Source organism: Mus caroli, chromosome 13 (genome assembly GCF_900094665.2).
Source record: "Mus caroli chromosome 13, CAROLI_EIJ_v1.1, whole genome shotgun sequence".
Classification (NCBI taxonomy): Eukaryota; Metazoa; Chordata; class Mammalia; order Rodentia; family Muridae; genus Mus; species Mus caroli.
This window is the reverse complement of record NC_034582.1, coordinates 101,994,920-102,018,225: the sequence shown is the minus strand read 5'-3', so window position 1 is coordinate 102,018,225 and position 23,306 is coordinate 101,994,920. Positions and strand designations below refer to the sequence as shown.

Below are 23,306 nucleotides of genomic sequence, written 5' to 3'. Positions count from 1 at the left end.
TTAACCTGTATCGTACTACAATAACCCACCAAGGTTATATTATTACCCCCGTTTTACAAGTGAAGAACCTTGGGAACAGAGAAGTAAGAATCTTACAGAATAAGCTGTGGAGGCCATGATACTAGTCAACTAAAATCAACTCTTGATATAGATCTTCCTGCCTCCGTTCCGCCTGCTCCCCGCCGCACCCCTGCAAAATCACACTAAGTAGACTATAGAAAGTAGAATTGCTATTCAAAAGTAATAGGACCATCAGGCATGAGATTAAACCTTATTTTGGGGGCAACATAAAATTAAAATATGTGCTAATTAAAGCAGAAATAAAAATGAGCAACACCACCAACAACAAAAGCTTGGAAAGAAAATTCTTACACAATGGCTAGAGTAAATCTAAAGGCTTTTTAAGTGTCCAAGTTCACACAAATCTCCTAAATGGAGGGCAGCACTCTTTAGTGTGCCAACCAAGTCATGCTTATCTATAATTAGAAATTATTCTTATCTCGCCATTAGAACCATCCTTCTCCTAAGCAATGCTTGGTTAATCTGTTTTCAAGTAATGAAACTTTTTAAGTGGGGGAGACACTCCTGTATTTCTTTTTTTTTTTCAATTTTTTATTAGATATTTTCTTCATTTACATTTCAAATGCTAACCCAAAAGTCCCATATACCCTCCCCCTGCCCTGCTCCCCTACCCACCCACTCCCACTTCTTGGCCCTGGCGTTCCCCTGTACTGGGGCATATAAAGTTTGCTAGACCAAGGGGCCTCTCTTCCCAATGATGGCCAACTAGGCCATCTTCTGCTACATATGCAGCTAGAGACATGAGCTCTGGAGGTACTGGTTAGTTCACATTGTTGTTCCACCTATAGAGTTGCAGACCCCTTAAGCTCCTTGGGTACTTTCTCTAGCTCCTCCATTGGGGGCCCTGTGATCCATCCAATAGCTGACTGTGAGCACCCACTTCTGTGTTTGCCAGGCACTGGCATAGCCTCACAAGAGACAGCTAATTGGTCCAAATTAACAGGGCAGCAGCTAAGATTCTCCTAATGCAAGCCTTGAGGCAGCTTCCTGCTGCCTATCTCCTCCCCCTCCTGACACAAGTCTCTCTCTATTGGGTTTCTCTCCTATGTGCCTTTAGCCAGTCTTCCAGACATACCACACTTCCCTTTGGCAGGTTCTGCCTTATAAGTTGAACTTTATCCCATTGCAAAGTCCCTGTGGGGTCCTTTCTCCCATTCAGCATCTGAGTGAGCACACCCATCCCCACAGCTACTCTGAATTCTGTGGTCTGAGACTCAGTTTCCAGTGTGGCCCCCAAACTAGCCTGTCCCCTGAAATCTGCATTACTACCTCCCCCAGGATCACAGATCCAAATCCCTCATATTTCACCAAAAGCCCTATTAACTTTCTACATTCTTTACATAGTCGGTTCTCAGACACCCCCCCACCCCCCAAATACCGTATACCTTGAGCAATCTAAGATTCCTTTCCTTCTATTCAGATTATACTCAGATTGGTCATCTCTACACACTTTGGAATTGCTCTTGAGTCTGGTACTATCTTGCTGTGTTCCCCCTGGCACCCAAAACCTGTTTCACCAAAACTAGATCCAGAGTTAATCATTCGAGAGCAAGTATTTTTGGAGAAGCAATTCCAGGAGGGAAATGCCAGGGCTGTGGAAGCACGGCAGAGCTAGGAAGGAAGCCAGGATTGGTGTGTAAATGATTGAATAACTCTCGTGTGCAGTGGAACTCAATCCCTTAGGGTCATTCAGACCACACCAAGCAAAGACTCAACCATGGATCACTCCCTCCTAGATGGCTGCTCTCCAGGTGTCAACTCCTGGTGTCTCAGACCTGCCTTAATATATAGTTCTTTATCCCTGTAGTTGAGGTAACATTTAGCTGTCACCTTCTGAAATAACCGTGACTGCCAAGGGAATACGCGGAGCAAAATCCTCCTAAGGCTCACACAGGCTTTGGATAAGGGTAAATACCTCTGCGGTGCCCTGCTTTTGTCACAATAATTGGCTAGAATTTCCGATCTAATATTTCTGTTCTCCGGTGCTTCCCATCTACCAAAATGCCTTAATGCCAAATAGTACTATGTTTGGAATTTACTGTCACTGTTTGCCAGAGTTGTCACCCACCACCCAACCCCATCTATGTCTAGCTGGAGTGTGCCATCATTTTGACACATGATAGAGCACTCTCATAGTGCCCTGTCTCAAAGCCCCGCTTCATTCTCAGCACCCAGTGGGACACACCCACCTTTCCCATTCTTTCACTCTCCCTTATCAAACACCATAGTACTCACTGTCTATATGACCAAGCCACCAGAGTGTGACCCTTGACAGGCCACACCTGCTTGCTGGATCTCCAGCAACAAGCCGAAAGCCGAGAAGAGCAAAAAAAAAAAAAAACTAAAAACCATCAAATAATTTCTGTACTGTCTACATGTCGAGTGTCTTACTTTGCTTTCTACCACTCTGATCAACACTGTGACCAAAAGCAACTAGGGGAGGAAAGGGTTTATTTCATCTTTCATCGTGAAGGGAAGTCATAGCAGGAAATCTGGAGTCCAGAACTGATGGAGAGACCACAGAGAAACATCTAGCTTACTGGTGTGCTCCTTATGGTTTGTGCAGTTTCTTTTTTATATAGCCCAGTGCTCTCTGCCCAGGAGTTGGTAGCACCACCCACATTGGGCCGGGCCTTCCCATATCAATCATCAATCAAGAAAACATCTTTTTCCCCACAGGTCAATCTGATAGAGGAGGCATTTTCTCAACTGTGGTTTTATCTTCTAGGGTAATTCTGCCTTGGGTCAAGTTGACAGGAAAACAACAAAAGCCAAAACAAACCCAAAACACCTAATCAAAACATCGTGAGAAACAAATAATACAAGTCTCTAGTTAATCTGGTAAACAAAGATAAACCAAAAGGAAACATTTGGAGAAAATTCTTTAATTTTCCCTCTAATACATTGACTTTTGCACTTGCCACTTGGAATTCTCCACCCCCACCCAAGCAACAGACAGGGCACAGATCCGTTTGGTTCACCCTGCTTCAGCTTCTCCAGTTATATGCCTCTTGATTGGCACGCATTCCATTGCAGAGACTCTAACACGTAAAGACCCTGTCAGGAAGCCCTGAGAATAAACTTTGGGCATTAAGTACTCAAAGATATTTCATGACTACATTTTTGCTTCTCAAAATGAGGGTCCTGTGTGCAAGACACAGAGCTGCCTTCACAGTGAACCCTACCAGACAACCTTACAAAGGAGGAGGATAATTATCCCCTCTGCCTCCAGGCTTACTTACAGGTTCTGCAAGGTCACCAACTTCTGTCCCCACACAGGTGACTTCTGTCGCATTCAGTGCTGATAGACAGAAAGTCAATGTAACCAGAGACAGGTAGGAAAGCCCTGTTTTGCCTGGACTCATTTCAAGCCACACATTTCCATGCAAATTATCCAGCCCTGAATAATTATTAAATTCACATTCTGGAGATTATTTTTTGAGACAAGAGAGAAATAAAAAAGGAAAAGGGGGTAAGAAACAATATTTCCTGAAGACCAAGTGTTTTTATCCAAAATTGACTCTACTTATATTATGCAAAAAAGAAAAAAATGAAATGTAATGTGGTACATTTTGATCTGAGAGCTTATGGCACAATTGGTACCAAGCAACTGCTGAGATATTTGCGTTCTCTGATCATTGCCATTGATGAAAACGAAGTTCACACTCTGGTTTTCTCTGCCTCATCCCAGGGCAAAGGAGGAACAACTACACCAAGCATTGCTTGTTGAACATCTTAACATTGAACTTTGCCCCTCATTGTCTGTGCTTTGGGGTTCTGTCTTCCCAAAGCAGTAACAGTTAACTCAACAGGTAATCTTTTCCTCTAAGATGACAGGAACCCACAAATGCTCTGACAAGGCAGTCTGTTACAGCTGGAAGCACAAAAGGAAACTTGGAAGACCCAGTTCCTACGTCAGGTCTGCAGTGTGTGTTTTATTTCATATTTTCAGACCCACTGCAGGCAGCCAAGTCCTTGCTATTCAAAATGTTTTTGCTGACCTCATAAGGCACAATGTAAATAGACTCCCTGCCCAATGACGCCAATGCTAAATCTAATGTCTTATGTGCTTTTCTATTTGGTGATATTCTTGTGTATACTGCTTCCAAGCCCTGTGCTCACGGGCAGTTCTGCTTTGGTGTAAACTGCTGCCCATCTTTACAGGCTACTGTTTCTCTTGGTTGCTCTACAGTAACTATGAAAATGAGGAAAGCAGGGACTGGGGAGGAATTGTGGGTGTCTGGACTGCACTGCCTTTTCCATTCCTACATTCCTTGGATTTCTTCTCCTTGAGCCAGTATCCCAGAATAAATTCTTCCCCTTAAAGGGTGGGATACCTAATCAAGCATAAATGGTGGGTAACAGCAGCTAACAGTTAACTCAACAAATATTCTTTGGGGTCGTCAGGGCACACTCTAACTTTCCCAAGCATTTTATTACCACCCTTTCCCTACCTTTCTTACTTCCTCCATTTCCTCCTCCTTCCTTCCTTCCTTCTTTCCTTCCCCTCTTTTCTTTCCTCCCTCCCTCCTTCCCTTTTTAATTTTTAAATTTATTTATTTATTCACTTTATATTCCAATCACAGCCCCCTCTCGCCTCTCCTTCAAGTCCCACTCTCCCATCCTCTTGCCCCATTCCTCCTTCCCCCTTCTCTTCATAGAAGAGGAGACCATTCTCCACTCCTACATACCAACCTGACCTGGTACCTCAAGTCACAGCAGGAATAAACACATCCTTTCCCAATGAGGCCAGACAAGGCAGCCCAGCTAAGGGAAGGGGATCCAAAGCCAGGCAACAGAATTTGAATCAGAGACAGGACAGCCCTCACTCCAAATATTGGATGACCCACATGAATACCAAACTACACATCAGATACAAATATGTAGGGGGCCTAGGTCCAGTTCATGTATGTTCTTTGGTTGGTGGTTCAGTCCCTTCTAGCGCCCATAAGCCCAAGTTTGTTGGCTCTGTAGGTCTTCTTATGGTATTACTTGGCCACTCCAGCTCCCTCAATTCTTCCCCCAACTCTTCCACAAGACTCTCTGAACTCTGCCTACTGTTTCATTGTGGATCTCTGCATCTGTTACCATTGGCTGCTGGAGGGAGCCTCTCAGATGACAGGTAAGCTAGGCTCCTATCTGCAAGTATAGCAGAGTATCATTAATAGTGTCAAGGGTTGGCTCTCTCCAAATGGGATGGGTATCAAAATGTTACACCGTACCACAAGGATACTTGCTCAAGTATGTTCATAGCAGCTTTATTCATAATAGCCAGAAATTGGTAACAACCCAGATGTTCCTCAACTGAAGAATAGATCAAGAAAACGCAGTACACTTGCACAATGCTATACCACTCAGCTATTAAAACAAGGACACCATGAAATTTTTCAGGCAAACTAGGAAATATCATCCTGAGTGAGGTAACTCAAATCCAGAAAGACACTCATAGTATGTACTCACTTATAAGTGGATATTAGCCGTAAAGTACAGAATAACCATGGTATGTTCCACAGACCCATAAAAGCTAAATTAAATAATAAGGAGGATCCAAGGGAGGATGCTTTAATCTCACTCAGAAGGGGAAATAAAATACACATATGAAGTAGATGGAGAGAGAGAACTGGGTGAGAGAGGGAGAGAAGAGAAACAAGGGTAGGGATCGACTGTGGTGTGGGTAGGGATAGGGGGAGGGCTGGGAGAGAAAGGGGAATTTAGTTGGGGAAGGCATTCTCTAAGACAAGCCAGAGACTTGAAACAGGAGACGCCTCAGAGGATATGAGGGTGATCTTAGCTGAAACTCCTCAAGTGGCCACCTCCTGTAGCCAGGCAGAACTTCCAATAGAGGGAGAGGGACACCAACCCACCCACAAAACCGTCACATAAAATTTGACCTGCCTGCAAGATGCGCAGGGATAAAGATGAACGCAGCAGAGATTGAAGGGATGGATGGCCAAACAATGGCTTTCTTTCTTCAGTAATGTCAGAATTCTTTTGAGAAAAAGAAGGGCAGAATTTTAATCCAATTTTACCAACAAAAAAAAGTACAATCTAGAGAGGTTTATATTTTATCCACTGTCAAAGAGCAAGTCTGTGAAAGTATTGGAATAAAATGGAGCCCAATAACAGACAGTCTATTGTTCTTTCCCTCATCCATCCTTTAGCTTATGACAATATTCCCTTCTTAGCAAGCAGTAATGAAAGAGATCATCAGGAACTGACATCCCCACCCATGTGAAGAGGTGGGTGGCCCTGAGGACTCCTGAAACTCTGTGTATGATGTATAGTAAGCACTTGGTTGGGGGAATGGAATTCTATGTATGATGTAATAAACATTTGGTGGTGGAGGATGAAACTTTGTATTGTGTGCATTTGGGGATGTGTGGAATTCTATAATGCATAAGCATTTGGTGGGGAAAGGCAAAATTACAAATGGTTAAGAGTTATTCTAATCATGTAATTTAAAAATCACATACTTCAAATAAGAAAGCATGCTCTCACAGAAATGACACCTGATCCTCTCTTTACTGGTCAATTAAATACACTTTATTGAAAATGTTCATGTATAACAAGCTACCTCAAGATTTACTATCTTAAAATGCCAATAGCCTCTTTGTCTTTCCAGAAATCTACAGCTATTTTATCACAGCTCTATGAAATATCCATGGGGTTATTGGGCCAAGGCCTGAGGAGACCTGTCTCCCAGATGGCTCCTGATGGAGGTTAGCTATTGGTTCTTCTCTGCATGGACCTTTCTTTGAAATGGGTGCAGCTTTCTGAGAATATGGGCCTATGTTCCTAGAGCAGAAACAAACTAACTATATTGCTTTCTTAAGACCTGAACTCCAAAAGGGACATGGCGTCATTCGGTCCTTCAGTGAGCTATGTTACTTTTCTCCCGTGCTTTGCCCTACTACTGCCCTCCCTCCCTTCCTTTCTCCCTCTTTACTGTGTGAGAAGCTCAGTTGACATTTCTCACATTTCCAATTACCCAAGGAAAGTCTGGTCCCAGCTTCTCTATCCACTTGGCTGCCCTTCTCTGATTACATTGGGTTCCTTCTGGGTTCATGCGTCCAAGTCTTAAAACGTCCACTGCTAGCCACACAAAGTATTCTACGTGTTCTGTTTGTTTAAACTAAGCTAGCAAATAACATTGATATGGGGCTGGTGCTGTAGTTATAAGCTGTGCCTGAAGATGCCGAGATAAAAGTTAATCGGGGGTTTATATCAGACACGAGCAATGGAGGCAGAGGAGTCTCTTTCTCTCACACTGCTTTGTGAATGCAGGTAGGGTTTAGAGCACCCCCCACTATCCCTGAGAGCTAACTAGCCTCCCAACCTCTGCATAGAAAAAAAAATGCAGAGTAAGAATTCATTGAGTAAGAAATTCAAGGAAATGTCAAACGAGACTTAACATTTTTTGCATCATGTCTCCCATGCACCTTATTAATTCAAGTGACTGATCCATAAAAGTGCTATTCAGCACTGAAACATTCCTCGCCTCAAGCTCCCTCAGGCAGGCTTTTGGCAACAGCCTGCATATTTTCTGTAGTAACAGGAGGAAGGCTCCACGGCTAGGCTAGTGGGACCTACAGCCACTGTTCCTTTGCTCAACCTGGACCTCGGGGAAGATTTCCATCTGTGCTCACTCAGGTGTTGCCTTCTAGGGATCTGCACATCACAGCACCCCACCTCAGAGCCTCTGCCTTGTGTCTGCTTGGAACATCTTTCTCTAGAAAGCCATGTTGCTGCTTTCTTCTTCCATGGAGTGAGTTCTTAGGTACCTGTTGCATATCACCTTCTCAGTGAATCTGTCCCGGAAGCCCCATCTCCTATACAATTAAGTGCAATTGCACATCCGTGCACACACACAGCACATTCCATCTCCTCTCCCTACAGTTTCAACATCATGTACCACTTACTAACAATTTTTCACGTATTTATTGCCTGTTTCCCCCTTCAGCAATGTAAGCTTCATGAAGGCAGGAATTTTTGTATCTTGATTACTCTCTGGACTAGTACAGTTTCTGGTATCAAGTAGGCATGCAATAAACGCTCATTAGCAATTGAATGAACCATTGATTAGCCCATAACTATTCTTTCCACTCACAACATTCAATGTGAAGCCAGTTAGTTCAAGAAACACCCATCAATGTTACTCACCTATTACTACATTAACAAACTACCACACTCTTAGTGGTACAAACACAAAAGTTGATCATCTACATTTCTGTAATTAAAAAATCCAATATAGTCTAGTGGCCTAAAAGGTATTCGCAGAGCTGTACCCCTTCCTGAGGGTTCTAAGGAGTCTATTTCCTTGCTTTTGCCAGCTTGCAAATGTAGGAGTTATACACACTAGGTGGCTTGAACCTTCCTCTCTATTTTTAAAGATAATGATGTTGCATCCCTCTGATAATTCCCTTTACTACAACTTTCCTTCTGCCATTCTCTTTTAAGAATTACAATGGGACCCCCTGGATAATTCATATTTGAAGATGATCTAACTCTCAAGCTTAATTCCCCCTTGATCCTATAATCTAGTACATTCATGGATCCCAGGGATAAGGATGGGGACCACCTGGGTCTGGACATAACTCTATTCTCATCATCCTCTTGCACAACCTAGATGTGACAAAGCCTCCTTTATTGAGATGACAGCTGCAGTGTTTTTCCCAGAACCACATTCGGTGCTCACATTTGGCCCTGCATTGGTTCTGGTTGGGATTCAGCACAGGCATTCCCTGCTCACAGGCAGAAGACTTTCCATTTAGGATTCTCTCTAAAATCATTGCTCCTTTAACCTAGATGACAAAATCAAATTCAGTCACTAAAACTCAATCTTCTGCATAGAAATTTGCAATAACCAAACCACTAACAGGAATTTTATGAGAAATATATATCATATATATATGATATATATATATGAAAATTCTATAAACATCAAATGCACAACACAAAAACTCATAATCACAATAGGCCTCTCCAGCACCAAGGACACCCTGAATTCACTACTGATTGGTAGTTTGACTGCATTAATTCCTGAGGAAAAAAATGCATAAATATTCACTGGCATACTTTAGAAAAGTCAAAAGTTAAAATGGACAATGTCTCTCACAGCTCAAGCACTTCATTTCATCACCTAGTTTGCGGGTAACAGCATAGAACAGACATAGCAGGTGTGAACATGAAGTTTTTTGTTTTTTTTTTTCAAAACACCAGACTGGGAACCAGCTACTCCTTACCTTTGATCATCTGAGAAACAATTGCTGAAGTCATTTGTCAAGCTCCTTGTATTCTTTTTTTTTATACACAATTCTATTTTATTTTAAAATTGTATAGGAAGAGAAAGTCATAATCATGATAGATGATAGATGATAGATGATAGATAGATAGATAGATAGATGATAGATAGATAGATAGATAGATAGATAGATAGATAGATAGATAGATGATAGATAGATGGTAGATAGATAGATAGATAGATAGATAGATAGATAGATAGATAGATGATAGATAGATAGATAGATAGATAGATAGATACATAGATACATAGATACATAGATACATAAATAGATACATAGATAGATACATAGATAGGTAGGTAGATAGATAGATAGGTAGATGGGTAGATAGATAGATAGATAGATAGATAGATAGATAGATAGATAGATAGATAGATAGATATGCATATATACATATATCAAAGCAATTGTACATCTTCTGTGCACTGAATAAGAAATATCAAGAAAGGCTTTCTAGTGTGGGAGTGTGTGTGGGTGTGGGTGGGTGGGTGTGAATGTGGTCAAATGGAAACAGGGGATAAGAATCCCAGTTGGATATCTCTTGTCACCAAAGTAAACCTCTACTTCTGAGAAGAGGTTACATCTAATGGAATTGATGGACAAAGCAGCCCCATGGGAGATCCCAACAACCCACACTACTCTAAATGCTGTTGATTGCTCTCTACAAACTGGTTACAAGGCCCTATTGCTGAAGACAACACCTACACAACTCAGTAAACATGGAGAATTTGAGGTGGTATATTGCCTTTACCCTAGTGATTATTGTTAAATGAACTGGAAGATACTCCGTACATTGCCGAACAAGAAAGGTAAGCACCAACATAGCTACAAACTTTTCTGTAAAGCATTTATTTACTCTCCAAAGTTAATTGTCATCTCTGAGACTTACTGCCTCAGTCTGATAACCTGGTCCTAGTACTGAAAGCTCCTAGCCTCTATACAATCTTATCTAGGCCTAGAGTGTTTTGTGCTTCTGAGACTTACTTTTGAGTAAGCTTACTTCTTCTTGTGCTTTCTGAACTCATGCTGGCTGGTTCAGCTCAGCTATTCTGGCCCACACCCCTCTCCAAGATGACTTGTTCAATCTGGCTTCTCTCTCTGCCTCTCTTGAACTTCTCTGCTAGGCCTCCTAGAAAATTTATCAATATGTCCTAATATTCTGGCTCCTTTTCTCTCTCCTTCTCCTTCTCTGACTCATTCTTTCTCTCTGCAATGTATGCAATTCGCAAACCACATGAAACGCAAGAAGAACGAAGAATAAAGTGTGGATATTTTGATCCTTCTTAGAAGGGGGAACAAAATACCCATGGAAGGAGTTACAGAGACAAAGTATGAAGCAGAAATTGGAGGAATGACTATCCAGAGACTGCCCCACCTGGGGATCCATCCCATAAACAACCATCAGACTCAGACACTATTGTTGATGCCAACAAGATCTTGCTGACAGGAGCCTGATATAGCTGTCTTCTGAGAGACTCTGCCAGTGCCTGACAAACACAGAAGTGGATGCTCAAGCCATCCACTGGACTGAGTGCTGGGTCCCCAGTGGAGGAGTTAGAGAAAGGACTGAAGGAGCTGAAGGGGTTTGCAACCCCATAGGAAGAACAACAATATAAACCAGCTAGATCACCCAGAGCTCCCTGGGACTAAACCACCAACCAAAGAGTTGATCCATGAGTGATCCATGGTTCCAGTCACATATGTAGCAGATGTTGGGCATCAATGGGAGGAGAGGCCCTTGGTCAGGTAAAGGCTTAATGCCCCAGTGTAGGGGAATACCATGGCAGGGAGGCAGGAGTGAGTGGGTGAGTGGGAGATCACCCTCATAGAAGTAGGGGAAGGAGGGATGGGATAGGGGGTCTCTGTAAAGGGAACAAGGAAAGGGGGATAACATTTGAAATGTAAATAAAGAAAATATCCAATAAAGGAAAAGAAAGAGGCGGGCGGGGGGAGGAGACAGTTTTACTGGGAGAATTTTCTTTGAATTCTTTTAAAGGAAAAAGGAAACTAGGTCTCCTTTACCTTGTAACTCTAGTGCCAAAAATTCACCTGGCAGAAATGTTTAAAGAATATTTGTTAAATTAATGAGCAAATTAGCACATTAATGACTAAGTAGTTGTCTAACTAGAGATGCACAGTAGAAGCTTGCCCACACTGGTAAAGTTATCTTCACTATAACATAATAATTTATAATATCTTCCCTTTATAATATCCTAAAAAATATTTCACTTCAAGGTTTTCAGTTCCAAAGGGAGAATTGTTTTTTTCTTAACTCTACAAATCTACTAAAACTAGTTCTTTTTTTGTATTCTGTGATTCCAAATGCCTTTATTGGGTATATTCAGTGTGATATGCTGTCTTAGACATAAGAAGAAAGAAAACACACTAGAAAAATCCATTTTTCTTTGAAGTTGAGATTTCTACATCAAAATTAGTTCTTTTTAAGGCAATCTCTTTAAATGGAGACTATTAGCCTCTAATAATCATGAAGATCTGATGCTGAATATCAATGGAACTGATAGTGGATCTTCCCTGGTGAAAAACATACATTGTAGAAGTCAGAATGATTTATCTTTAGATGTGCTCTAATAAGTCAAGTACCAGGAGCCAATAAGGAGAAGCTAAAAACTAGCAGGTAATATTCCTAAGATGGGTCTGCCTTGAATTAAAATCTACAATGGATTTGCTCCTGTAGGAAATTCCCAGGAGAATTTTATTTTATGAAATATTCCTGCTATTATTATGATATATATATATATATATATATATATATATATATATATCCACATATCCCCACAGATTTGAGCAGATCTCTGTAGATCAATGAAGATGTACTGTCTTGTAGTGATGCTATATAAATAGATTATTTCTTAATTCTTAATCCTGTAAGAATTCCTAAAATTATAGGAATTATTAAGATCTTTTCTGATAATCAAAACTGCAATGAGAACTCTGCCAGTCTTCAAGTGTCATGAGTTAATTGCTCATGAGATAGCAAGAAGGCATCTACTTCTCAGAACACATTCCATGAGGTTGTAAAACCATTAACCAAAGATCATAAAAAGGGAAATAATGATTTACTATAGGTGCAAGGACAGAAGATAAAAATATTGACTGGGTTTATCTACACAAAACTTCACTAATATCTTAATCACAGAAGTTATGGTTTTTAACTCTCCATAAACCCATAGAGCTGGTAACAGATGATGAATGTTTAGCCAGATAATTGTTCCTAATGGATGTGCATGTAAACATTCTCTGCTGTAAACTTCTTATTTGATTTGTGATTTGAATTTATGTGTAAACTTGCACTGAACTTTTTACCATGTGATCATGTATTCTGAAAGAGGTATAAGTGCTGAGGACAAAGAAAAGAGACAACCCTTATCCCCCCTTTTTTTAGAAACCCTTTCCCCCTTTTTCCTTAGAAATCTTTATCCCCCTTTTTTTAGAAGCCCTTTCCCCCCTTTTCTTAGAGAATATTCATAGAAAACTTTTTAGAGAGAACTTAAAATAAAGATTAAAATCTTTTTTTCAAAGTGTCTCTCCTTTCTTCATGAAACTTCAACTAGCAGGCTGGAAGTTAGAGGCTGCGCAGTTCCTGCAGGGATAGAACAAAAGCTATTTTACTTAATTCCCCACTGTTTTATGATGAGGTACTAAACAGTTTCTTGCCTCCGAGGAACTCAGAAGGCAGGCCAGCTACTGAAGCAAAGTGACTTAGACTTGAGATAGGTAAACGTTTTATTATTATACAGCAACCCTAAATGTCTCCTAAAACTGAGTCTTGCCCCCATTGGTGCTCTTCCCCCTCCACTGCCTCAAGAAGAACCAACAAGAAAGAAGAACAGCTAAGGATGGCCTCCACAGTCAAGGCCTGCGCTAGAGAGATGGATTAGCAGCTAAGAGCACCAGCTACACTCACAGAAGACTAGTGCTCAGTTCCCAGCACCCATATGGCAGCATACAACCAATTGTAACTCCAGTTCCATGGTAGCCAACACCCTTTTCTGGTCTCTGTAGGCAATAGGCAAGCAAAAGATCTACAAATTCAATACAGGCCAACATTCATCATATGAAAGGGGAAAATAAGTAAGTAAAAGACATACAAATCCCAGGACCTGGGCCCATGGGACTAAAGATAAAACCAATTAGGGTACCATGTATAGTAGAAGCAACTTATAATTGACCAACTTCCCAAGAAGGCAGTGGGAGCTGCATCCTTGCCCATTCTACCCTGAGTAGTTGAGGAAGAAAGATGGTTTTTCTAAGCTACAAGAATCTTCACACATCACATATTTATATCTAATATTAGGAGCTGGATAGTGAAGCTCAGTTGCATGTTTCCTCTTGAAACGGAAAGACTGGTGAAAATAATTATGCAAATAGCGTTCTGAAAACAGAAAACACGAATAATTTGATCAAGAAGTTCAAAGAATAATACAGTTGATGAACTTAATTTAAAATATTCTTGGTACTCAGCCATAAATGAGACAACTTTATCAACAACCTCCCTCCCCTCAACCAAAGTGCACGAAACAGGATGGGAGGCAGAAAAAAACATACAAGCTCAGGGATGGGGAGGAATGCTATGAAATGCTGCCTTCTGAACATGCCAAGGCTAGTACACTCATGAACTCATAGCTGCTATGGTTTCCCACACAAGATCAGCACAATACAAAACCAGCCAAAACTTCTGCCTATATATAGGAGATGTTATCCAGAAGAAAAACTTGGAGCTATTAGAAGTTTATAACTACAGAGAGAGTGAGAATCATTCTCCTTTGAAGGTATGAACACCAGTAAGCTTATGCTCCGGTGGGTGGCCTTACACCCTTGCACAAATACAAAGAACTCAGTGGGTTTTCAAAAAGAAAAATAAAAAAATATAAGGTTTGAAGAGGCATGTATTGGGATAGGGAGTGCAAGAAGAGCTCAAGGGAGAAAGCGCAAGATACATGTAATATTTTATTGTATACGTGTATGAAATTCTTGAAGAATTATAAATATAATACATACAATACTCCTCAGTTCCAAAGATAATGAGCTATTTCCTCATGTTGGTATTTCTGACAACAGAAAATTCCAGTCCAACAGACAGTCCCACATTCATAGCCAACAACTCAGTTCATCCAAATCTAAAACAAAGAGGCAGTATGTAAAATCATTTCTCCCTCTTTAGGTGTTCACTGAACATTACATGGTCAGGGCAAGTGATATGCTGGGTAGCAGAAACTCAACAGTCCCAGGTTAAAATGAGATTCTGGTACAGAAACAAATAGTTTCACAGTAAAAAGCCTTCATTGAATCATGCTAACGAACTAATTCATACAAGGTAATGAAACACCTTTTATGTAGACTCAAAAATGACTTATCTTTCAACTATACATTTTCTTAATTCTTCTAAGGCTGTGTATTATTTTGCATGTATCAAATTGCATGACTGATGCAATTTTAAGGCCCAAGCAAAACTCTAAGCAGCAAAAAGTTAACCAGTTTCTTCACATAGGCTTCTATTTTGTCAGACAAACATTAATTCAAATCTGGGATCCCCATTTTTGCTTAGGAAACTTGGGTTACTACTTTACACCACACTTAGCTAATTCCAACTACCAGCTAGAAATCCTGAATTCTAAGTCACTTTGCCTTTTCTTGTATGCTTGGGGATTTTGTTTAGGGATGGGGCTCTATCAGTGACTCCACCATGCATGACAACGCCATAGGTCTCTTCACTTAGCCCTTTGTCTGTGCTTATCCACGTATCACTCTGGACTAGACATTTTCCTGAAGGCAATGTAGGATACTCCAATGCAAAAAATTCCTGTAGAGAAGGTCAGTCCTCTTGTATCTTCATTTTCAGAGCAGCTCTGAAGGCTAACAGTTGGTGTTTGAGGACACTGATGTTCCTGGACTTCAGGACTCCTTGGTCCCTCAACCCAAGACATTTTCTAGTGCTCCAACTCAGTGGGCAGGTACACAGGAATCCCTCTGCCCAAGTTCCTGCTCAAAATTCTATGAACTCACATTGTAAGAAGTCTTATATTCATGGAAATCTGGCAGCCTATATTTGCCTTATAACTTATTGAAAACCAATCAACCAAAGGCTGCTGATTATTCTTCAATCCTTTCAAAATGTAAGGACTTTCATTTTAATTTCTTAAAAACTTGACTTTTGCTATTTAAGATGGCCTATTCCACAACAATGGTTCATAATTAGATCTATTTACGTTTAACAGTCCATAGCTCCTGATAAAAAGCCATCTGCAACATTTTCAAATTAAGGAGTTTCCCTATAAAGCACATTAGTATTAACCATGTGAAATATTAAGCTCCGGAAGGGAAGTACAATCAAAGACCACAACATAAGATTTCATTATCACAGTGGCTGAGTTTGCCTCTGCTCTCTCAATTTAGGAAGGAAGCACTAGAAGGAGGTGCAGTGAGTAGTGAGGCACAAAGAATGGGAAATGAAGTTGCTGGGTTAGATTGCAGACGTCTTAGAGCACAAATTATGTCTCTTCTTTAACTTTCTTTTGTGTCTGAGAAGCAGGACAGAATCCACACTATCATATTAATTAATACAAGGTCTCAAGGTAGAAAGAAAGAAAGAAAGAAAGAAAGAAAGAAAGAAAGAAAGAAAGAAAGAAAGAAAGAAAGAAAGAAAGAAAGAAAGAAGGAAAGAAAGAAACAAAGAAACAAAGAAACAAAGAAAGAAACAAAGAAACAAAGAAACAAAGAAAAGCAAAGAAACAAAGAAACAAAGAAAGAAACAAAGAAAGAGCAAACCCAACTCCCTTTAAAACCTTCTGGCCTTTTGCCTCAGCTGCCCTGAACCTTACTTAAGTGCCCATTTCATGAGTGGTTTGAACACCCAGTATTAATGCTTTTGTGACTACCCATTGCCATAGTCAGTAGCATGTATTGTGGTTGAGGCAAGAGAAAGCTGACCCCCACCTCATGGCTGTTATGAGAATTACCTATGAATGGCCAGATACAAAGTCTAGTTAGACAGCTTTGGGACTTGCTTTGAGAAAGCCAAAGCTGTGTGCCCTCATACTTGCCTCTTCTCTTTCACATAAGACCACCTATCTGCTGCTCAAATATCCATATTTATAGTAGAGCTGATAAATGGACCACTTGTATTCTTTCTGATGTCACACTTTCCAGATGGTGAAAGTCAATGGAAAGTCAAGGTCAGTGTCCATCTGAACTAAGCCTCTTAGGTCTTGGATCTTTCTTTATCAGTCAGTGAGGGAAAGTGAGCTGTACTTCTCCTATTGAGAAAAGACTCCATCAAATGTTTCTGTTTGGTTTGTTCCTTTATTTTATTAAAACTAGTAAACAGGGCTATTAGTCCAGATTCTGAGACACCTTCCCTTGCTGGTTCTATCTTGGCCACTTCTTCAAGGAGGGTGAAGAAGTGAAGGTAAGGCTGAGACACCAAGAAGGAAGAGCATGCCAAAGGAAAGCTTTTCCCCTCATGCTAATTAGAAAGCAGAGCACAGTTAGACAGGAAGTGGCCCAGGACAGAATAGACCCTTCAGAAACACCACTTCAGACACCCATTCCCCACTGTTCCCATCACCTCGTAGTCCATTTACCTCTGAGCTCATTCATGATTCACTCATCTCTCAGTAGTATGAAGGTATAAACTGTCATCACCTGGGGGCCACACCTTCACACACTAGGCTTTTGGAGGACATGTCATATCCTAAGCATAAAGCTAGACAATGAAATTCTATTCATTCCTGAAGTAAAGAAAGGGTGAATTATATCATTTGTAGCAATGAGGTAGGATTAGACCCAATTGTCTACACTATTAAGTCAAGTGAAATAAGCCAGGCAGAAAGAATAACAATTTATAATTTCATTTATATATGGAATACAAAAGAAAAATGTCAAAATCATAGGAAGAGAGAATAGAATGGCGGTAACAAAAGTCTAGACTCTGGAGACTGAGTTACAGAGAGTGGTCAAAGAACATAAAATGTCAGATAAATGCAATGAATATTTTTTCAATTTTTTATTAGATATTTTCTTCATTTACATTTCAAATGCTATTGTGAAAGTCCCCTATACTCTCCCCCTGCCCTGCTCACCTACCCACCCACTCCCACTTCTTGGCCCTGGCATCTCCTGTATTGGGGCATATAAAGTGTGCAAGACCAAGGGGCCTCTCTTCCCAATGATGGCCAACTAGGCTATCTTCTGCTACATATGCAGCTAGAGACACGATACTTAGACATAATAAAAGCAATCTACAGCAAACCAGTGGTCAACATCAAAGAAAATGGAGAGAAGCTGGAAGAAATCCCACTAAAATCAGGGACTAGACAAGGCTGCCCACTTTCTTCCTACCTATTCAATATAGTACTCGAAGTCCTAGCTAGAGCAATTTGACAACAAAAGGAGATCAAGGGGATACAAATTGGAAAGGAAGAAGTCAAAATATCACTATTTGCAGATGACATGATAGTATGTATAAGTGATCCTAAAAATTCCACCAGAGAACTTTTAAACCTTATAAACAGCTTCAATGAAGTAGCTAGATATAAAATTAACTCAAACAAATCAATGGCCTTTCTCTACACTAAGGATAAGCAGGCTGAAAAGGAAATTAGGGAAACAACACCCTTCAAAATAGTCACAAATAATATAAAATACCTTGGCGTGACTCTAACTAAGGAAGTGAAAGATCTGTATCATAAGAACTTCAAGTCTCTGAAGAAAGAAATCAAAGAAGATCTCAGCAATAAATAATTTTAAGGGAACTAGTGTACAGTATGATAACCTTGGCTTGTATACTTGAAATGTAATAACTATATTGTGTATTTGAAAATTACCAAGAAGAATTTACTAATTAATTTTTTTACTTTATAGCCTGAAAATAATCTCCTTCCTCCTCTCCTCCCAGTCCCACATTCATAAACCCCTCTTTCCATTACCACCCTCCCCCCATAACAACCTACCCTGACACATCAAGTCTCAGCAAGATAAATCAAATCCTCTACATTAGGATCAGACAAGGCAGCCCCTCTAGGCAAAAGTGATCCAAAAGTAGGCAACAGAGTCAAAGACAGACCCCACTCCAATTATTAGGGGACCCACATGAAGTCCAAACTACACATCTACTACATATGTATAGGGGATCTAGGTCTAGCCTATGCATGTCCTATGATTGGTAGCTCAGTCTCTGTGAGCCTTCCCATGGGCCCAGGTTAGCTGACTTTCTTGTAGGTCTTCTGGTGATGTCCTTGACCCCTCCTTTGGCTCTGCTCCCTCAATCCTTCTCCCGACTCTTGCACAAGACTCCCTGAGATCTCCCTAATGTTTGGCTGTAGGACTCTGCATCTGCTTCCTCAAATTCATCCTCTATCATGTTGAGTCCGCTGTCTTGCTGGAAAAGCATCAAATAATAACCCCTTACAAAATGACAGCGTGATACTGTAAGCAATAATGTACCTGTGTGAGTATCAAAGACTCTAGAGTTTGATGTTCACATGTGTGCTCAGTGTACATGTTTATAGATACCATACTTTGCAGAACTGCTGGACAGAGTAAGATTAAGAGCAAGAATTCCAGGAGTAATTTACAGGATAAATGGCATGTTTGAGGAAAGGAAAACACTATTCTTTTTGCCATTTGTTTTCAATGTTGTATTAGCAAATATTAATTATATAATAAGGGCTTTCCTTATGACATTCTTATACATGTATATAATGTATTTCTGTTATATTTACCCCACTACCCTCTCTTGTCTTCCTCCCATTCTTTCTATGCCATTCTTTGCAACTTCTAATTTCCTCTCCTCTCTTCCCCTCTGTCTTTCTCTCTTTCCCTTCTTCCTCTCCCTCTCCCATCCCCTTTCTTCCTTTCCCATGTGCCTGCAAATCTATCCCAATGAATTTTTATTAGAGTTGTTTATAGGGAATAGGGGAGGAGTTGTTCAGGTTGAAGAAAATAAAGAATTACCATTGTTTGCACCCAGTTTGAAAGGGTGCAAACAGTAATGGTATTTATGGGCAAGTTTGCAAGTGCTAGATCAATCTCACCTTTATTAAGGATTTGCTCATGACTGCTCTGATAGCTTCTTCTAGCCACTGACCACTCAACACATTGGCTAAATCAAGTCAGGGAAGGTCCGAGTCAGAGTGGTCATTTTGACAGTGTCTGTCACACTTTTTAGAACCTTCTAGTACTTGGACAAAGCAGAAGCCTTCTATCCTGGTAAATGCGTGTCTCTTTCTAGACGGATGAGTGCTGATATTCTGGGCACAGCCAGCATGGTTAGTACTTAGACATCAAAAGCAGAAGGGGCTAAGTTCAGAAAACTAATTATTGTCCTGTTCTCAAGTAGTGTTATTCCAGAGTTAACCATGGAGGGGAAAGAGAAATTATACCTTAAAAGCCCCTTAGTTCATACTACCTGTGCCACCGTGCAAGATTCTCTCTACCTTCACCACATTCAAGTGCTTTATTTGGATGAAAATGGCCCCAAGAGTCTCACTTGCTTTCCTAGAAGCACCTTTTTTTCTCTGTGCTGGGGATTAGAATAAGAACTACCATCTACTGAACATTTACCAGGCAATTTGCATGAATTACCTACACCAACCCTCTGCATTAAGAATTATCATTGGCTCTTTAAACTCTCACCTTTCTTACTCTCATCTCTAGCCCTCCTTCTCTTTCTCTCCCCTCCCCCACCCCCTCCATGTGGTCATGGCCGGCCTCTCTCCCTCTTTCTACCTTCTCTCCTTCCCCCTGCCTTTCTACAATAATGCTCTAAAACCATAAAAATAAAAACATTAAAAACAACAACAACAAAAAAGAATTATCATTGACCTTTCTCAAGTGAGGATAAGAAACAATGGAAAATGTTGCCTCTAGCCATTGATTGGAGTTAAGGTTTATGCCTAGTTCTGTCTGGCTCCCACAACAGGGAACCACCAGCCCCCTTTGAGTAATCCTCAACACACTGTTTACAAGCATTCCACTCCACTTCCTCTTGATAATCACCCATGAACTCTGTTACAGTGCCATAGATCCTCATGCTGAAATTTTTAGTGCCTGGAAATTCCAAGATCTGACTATTAATACAAATGAGGGGAGAAAAATGCTGTTTATACCAGTTTTAAGCCTTATTTAAATTACTTTCCATGTCTTTTCTGCTGCCTTTTAGAACTATGCTCTTGGAAGGCAAGTTCTACACATCTCCAGATTGCTAGTGTTATAATCAGCTAGGTCAAGAGGAGGTCCTGGGAGTGAAGGGGTCAGCATAGCATTTATCTCCAGGTATTGATTACAGAAACTTCAAGAAAATAATGTTAACAATTTTAATGTTATATTTTCTTCTCCTTCCTGAAAACAAACCAACAAACAATAAGCCATTTTAAAGAAAACAAGATGCCAGCAAGTATGAAAATGGAAGGCTTGAAAGAATGCCTTTAGATGAAATTGCTTGTCTATGTACAGCTTAAATTATGGGATCAGCTTCTGAATCCTTTCTTGTACTTGGTGAATTGCCCACCATACAAAGCTCAAATTGGACACAAAACAACTTCTTTTAAAGCTGTTTGAATAGCCAGACCTTCATTTCTCCCACTTCTACTAGTCATGGCACAGATCACAACTTGGTCATGGACAGATCACTACCCTTACGATTCACATCATGAGTCAATGACTCAGGAAGCAGGGACTTTCATTCTGGTGACTGTGGTCGCAGCAGCCAGGTACCAGGTCTGTGTGCCAGGCAGCAATGTCTGCAGCTAACAGCAGCTGTGGCCACGAAAGCCTCACATCTGGTACACAGCATGACTTTGACAATAGCTCACCAGGATGGCTCTCTGATGTGACTCCATGTGGTTTCTCTTTGTTCCCACTCTCATCCCCAGTGATCCCAGTAGATGGCTGGAATCTCTTAACAAATTCCTTTTCTGTTTAGCCAGCCAAAGGCAGTTTCAAGTGTCTGCCTAATGACCATATGATGTAAATTAAATCATTTGTATTAAGTAAGAGCCATGGTGAGGGCATCATGTCATTTCATAATTACCATTAAGTCCACACCAGCATCTACGTCTTACCTAACTGTACATCTGGAAAATCTCAAGGATGGTCAGAGTCTCAACATTTTTCATGACTGAATTCTGCAACAGTCACTACCCCGAGTCTCACTCCCTACAGAAGAATGTGGATGGGAAAAAATAGCAGTGGATGACACCATTGGCTCCAAATTTTTATATTCATTTTCTGCTGTATAGGCGTGAAATTTCTTATCAAACTCTAAGCACATTTAATAACACAAATTTATTCTGCTAACATTTCACTATAAAACATATTCTCTCATGGACTAAGAACAAAGCCTATGTGGTATTAGTGGACAGAAAGTGTGTGTGTGTGGTGGTGGTGGTGGTGGGGGTTAAATGTATAAATTTCTTTACTTTATTGTATATCAAAGAAACATCCAAGGAGGACCACTTGGGATATAGCCCTCTTTGTTAATTTAGAGAAAAGACAGTTTTTGTAAGCACTGGCACTCTGTGAAGCTGCTATTATATACATGAGCCTTTATTAGACAAAGCAAAGCTTTAAACAGAGAAAAGGTAAATAGACAACACCTGCAATAAGTAGCAGGGTGCCTAGGAAAGAGAGCATATGATAGCCACAACCTTCGAAGAGTACTTCCTGGAAAGGACTGAACATGGAGAGAGCTTCCTGCTCTGATGAGCAGTATGTGCTTGGGTAGCTTAATTTAATACTAGGCTTTAAATTAGATATGACATAAGTTCTTGAAAATATGGCATTTTCATAATAAAAAATGCAAAGAAATGGGAGATAGTGATAAAAAGCCATATTTCAAGAACTTCTTAAGGTGACTCAATGGGTAAAACTTCAAAGAAGAACCAGCCCAGCTAGGAAAAGACATAGTCCGAGAAAGAATTCATCCTCCTACTTTATCCTAAGACAGAAGAGGGAGTCTACATCATCCGCTCAGCAAGATCACTTCAGAGAAAGCCTCTGCACCTGATAATGACATACAGTTGGTGGCGATCACACAACATTGATCCTTGCTGATATTGATCCATAGCTCCCTCACAGTGTCCCACTCCAGGCCCCGCCTCAGGAATCTATAAGACTACGTGAGTAAATGTGAGGCTTAACTCTTTCCTCATCTTAATTGCCACTGTTCAAAAAACTCCCCCTGTTTGCCCAGCTACCTTCTCCTGAACACAGAAACTGTTCCCAAAACTTGTTTTTAGCATCCACTTCAACCTCCAGTTACACCTGGCACAGCACAGTGGGGCATTCTGTGCTCATCTTTGAGACACATGGATAAGAAACCCAGAGAGCTTCCAGCCTCTTTCTTAACCTTTAAGAACACTGCAAAAATAGGTCACAATAAAACCTCAATATCAGTTCCCATAAGCTGGAAAGAAAATAAAAAAAATTCTAACTCCCAATCTGTGATATAGAATAGAAAAATATCAAAAAGCAACAACAACTTAAAAAAAAAAACCCACCAACAATCTTAATTTGGAACTCTGACAGCTGAAGAATACAAACTGATGATTTCAAGAGTTCTCCCTCAGAGTGGACGATGACAGGAGCTGCTGGGAGTGATTATTTATTTCTTCCAGAAGTGCCTGAAAATAGCAATAATATGAGAACAATAATTCCATCCACAATGCCCATGGGCAAAGAACACTGAAGTTTAACAGCAATATCTGAAAAACATCCTGGAGGCTGCATGACACACTTGGAAAAAGTCTGAACGTAGGCAGCCAGAGATCTTACATTGAACTATGACCTCTACTGCTGTTTTCTTTGAACCTCAGTTTCCTTTGATGATGGTGATAATGGTGATGATGGTGATGACGATGGCAGTGGTGGCAATGGTGCTGCTGCTGCTGCTGAGACATGATGATG

At 40.5% G+C, this 23,306-nt stretch overlaps 1 protein-coding gene across 2 annotated transcripts in view; it reads right to left on the bottom strand.

The window, feature by feature from the left end:
* The window catches only part of Pde4d (phosphodiesterase 4D), a 1,431,689-nt gene that overhangs the window by 1,275,788 nt on the left and 132,595 nt on the right, over positions 1-23,306 (bottom strand). The window lies entirely within an intron of this gene.